The following is a 3,720-nucleotide window of genomic DNA, read 5'->3' on the forward strand; positions in this document are numbered from 1 at the left end:
CAATTAGGATTTATAAACAATTTTGTGCATCCAATAGGTGTGTTTGTGTCATTGGATGAACATTTAGGTCATTTTCGTCCTCCCTAGGTTTATTCTAGTCCAGTTAGGGTTTTTAACCAATCTTGTGTATCCAATAGGTGTGTATGTGTCATTGGATTCACATTGAGGTCATTTTCGTCCTCCTTAGGCTTATTCTTGTCCAATTAGAGTTTTTAACCAATCTTGTGCATCTAATAAGTACATTTGTGTCATTGGATGAACATTTAGGTCATTTTCGTCCTCCCTAGGCTTATTCTTGTCCAATTTGGGTTTTAAACTAATTTGTGCATCCAATAAGTACATTTGTGTCATTGGACGAACATTTTGGTAATTTTCATCCTCCATAGGCTTATTCTTGTCCAATAAGGGGTTTTAACCAATCTTGTGCATTTAATAAGTAAATTTGTGTCATTGGATGATCATTTAGGTCATTTCCTTACTCCCTACGCTTATTCTTGTCCAGTTAGAGTTTTTAAACAATCTTGTGCATCCCATAGGTGTGTCTGTGTCATTGGATGAACATTTAGGTCAATTTCGTCCATCCTAGGCTTATTGTTGTCCAATTAGGGTTTTTAACCAATCTTGTGCATCCAATAGGTGTGTTTGTGTCATTCGATGAATATTGAGGTCATTTTCGTCCTGCTTAGGATTATTCAAGTCCAATTTGGGTTTTTAAACAATCTTGTGCATCCAATAAGTTCATTTGTGTCATTCGATGTGTCATTGGATTCAGATTTAGGTCATTTTCATCCTCCCTAGGCTTATTCTTGTCCAATTAGGGTTTTTAACCAATCTTGGACATCTAATAAGTGCATTTGTGTCATTGGATGAACATTTGGGTCATTTTCGTCCTCCCTAGGCTTATTCATGTCCAATTAGGGTTTTAAACCAATTTGTGCATCCAATAAGAACATTTGTGTCATTGGACGAACATTTTGGTCATTTTCATCCTCCATAGGCTTATTCTTGTCCAATAAGGGGTTTTAACCAATCTTGTGCATTTAATAAGTAAAATTGTGTCATTGGATTAACATTTAGGTTATTTTCGTCCTCCATAGGCTTATTCTGGTCAAATTAGGGTTTTTAAACAATTTTGTGCATCCAATAAGTGTGTTTGTGTTATTGGATGAATATTTAGGTCATTTTCGTCGTCCCTAGATTTCTTCTACTCAAATTAGAGATTTTTAACCAATCTTGTGCATCCATTAGGAGAGTTTGTATCATTGGATTCACGTTTAGGTCATTTTCATCTTCCCTAAGCTTATTATTGTGCAATTTGGTTTTTTAACCAATTGGTGCATCCAATAAGTACATTTGTGTCATTGGATGAACATTTAGATCATTTTCGTCCTCCTTAGGCTTATTCTTGCCCAATGAGGGTTTTTAACCAATCTTGTGCATCCAATAGGTGTTTTGTGTCATTGGATGATCATTTAGGTCATATTCGTCCTCCATAGGCTTATTCTTGTCCAATTAGGATTTATAAACAATTTTGTGCATCCAATAGGTGTGTTTGTGTCATTGGATGAACATTTAGATCATTTTCGTCCTCCTTAGGCTTATTCTTGCCCAATGAGGGTTTTTAACCAATCTTGTGCTTCCAATAGGTGTTTTGTGTCATTGGATGATCATTTAGGTCATATTCGTCCTCCATAGGCTTATTCTTGTCCAATTAGGATTTATAAACAATTTTGTGCATCCAATAGGTGTGTTTGTGTCATTGGATGAACATTTAGATCATTTTCGTCCTCCTTAGGCTTATTCTTGCCCAATGAGGGTTTTTAACCAATCTTGTGCTTCCAATAGGTGTTTTGTGTCATTGGATGATCATTTAGGTCATATTCGTCCTCCATAGGCTTATTCTTGTCCAATTAGGATTTATAAACAATTTTGTGCATCCAATAGGTGTGTTTGTGTCATTGGATGAACATTTAGATCATTTTCGTCCTCCTTAGGCTTATTCTTGCCCAATGAGGGTTTTTAACCAATCTTGTGCATCTAATAAGTACATTTGTGTCATTGGATGAACATTTAGATCATTTTCGTCCTCCCTAGGCTTATTCTTGCCCAATGAGGGTTTTTAACCAATCTTGTGCTTCCAATAGGTGTTTTGTGTCATTGGATGATCATTTAGGTCATATTCGTCCTCCATAGGCTTATTCTTGTCCAATTAGGGTTTATAAACAATTTTGTGCATCCAATAGGTGTGTTTGTGTCATTTGATGAACATTTAGCATTTGGGTCATTTTCGTCCTCCCTAGGTTTATTCTAGTCCAATTAGGGTTTTTAACCAATATTGTTCATCCAATAGGTGTGTATGTGTCATTGGATTCACATTTAGGTCACTTTTGTGCTCCCTAGGCTTATTCTTGTCCAATTAGAGTTTTTAACCAATCTTGTGCATCTAATAAGTACATTTGTGTCATTGGATGAACATTTAGGTCATTTCCTTACTCCCTAGGCTAATTCTTCTCTAGTTAGGGTTTTTAAACAATCTTGTGCATCCAATAGGTGCGTTTGTGTCATTGGATGAACATTTAGGTCAATTTCGTCCATCCTAGGTTTATTCTTGTCCAATTAGGTTTTATAAACAATTTAGTGCATCCAATAGGTGTTTTGTGTCATTGGATTCACTTTTAGGTCCTTTTCGTCCTCCCTAGGCTTATTCTTGTCCAATTAGGGTTTTTAACCAATCTTGTGCATCCAATAGGTGTTTTGTGTCATTGGATGAACATTTAGGTCATTTTCGTCGTCCCTAGATTTATTCTAGTCAAATTAGGGTTTTTAACCACTCTTGTGCATCCAATAGGTGTTTTGTGTCATTGGATGTACATTTAGGTCATTTTCGTCCTCCATAGGCTCATTCTTGTCCAATTAGGGTTTTTAACCAATCTTTTGCATCCAATAGGTGTTTTGTGTCATTGGATGAACATTTAGGTCATTTTCGTCCTCCATAGGCTCATTCTTGTCCAATTAGGGTTTTTAACCAATCTTTTGCATCCAATAGGTGTTTTGTGTCATTGGATGAACATTTTTGTCATTTAATAAACAATTTTGTGCATCCAATAGGTTTGTTTGTGTCATTTGATGAACATTTAGGTCATTTTCGTCCTCCGTAGGCTTATTCTTGTCCAATTAGAGTTTTTAACCAATCTTGTGCATCTAATAAGTTCATTTGTGTCATTGGATGAACATTTAGGTCATTTTCGTCCTCCGTAGGCTTATTCTTGTCCAATTAGAGTTTTTAACCAATCTTGTGCATCTAATAAGTTCATTTGTGTCATTGGATGAACATTTAGGTCATTTTCGTCCTCCGTAGGCTTATTCTTGTCCAATTAGAGTTTTTAACCAATCTTGTGCATCTAATAAGTTCATTTGTGTCATTGGATGAACATTTAGGTTATTTTCGTCCTCCATAGGCTTATTCTTGTCCAATAAGGGGTTTTAACCAATCTTGTGCATTTAATAAGTAAATTTGTGTCATTGGATGATCATTTAGGTCATTTCCTTACTCCCTACGCTTATTCTTGTCCAGTTAGAGTTTTTAAACAATCTTGTGCATCCATTAGGAGAGTTTGTGTCATTGGATGAACATTTAGGTCATTTTCGTCCTCCTTAGGCTTATTCTTGTCCAATAAGGGGTTTTAACCAATCTTGTGCATCTAATAAGTACATTTGTGT

This window comes from Cicer arietinum, chromosome 1, assembly GCF_000331145.2.
Source record: "Cicer arietinum cultivar CDC Frontier isolate Library 1 chromosome 1, Cicar.CDCFrontier_v2.0, whole genome shotgun sequence".
Lineage (NCBI taxonomy): Eukaryota > Viridiplantae > Streptophyta > Magnoliopsida > Fabales > Fabaceae > Cicer > Cicer arietinum.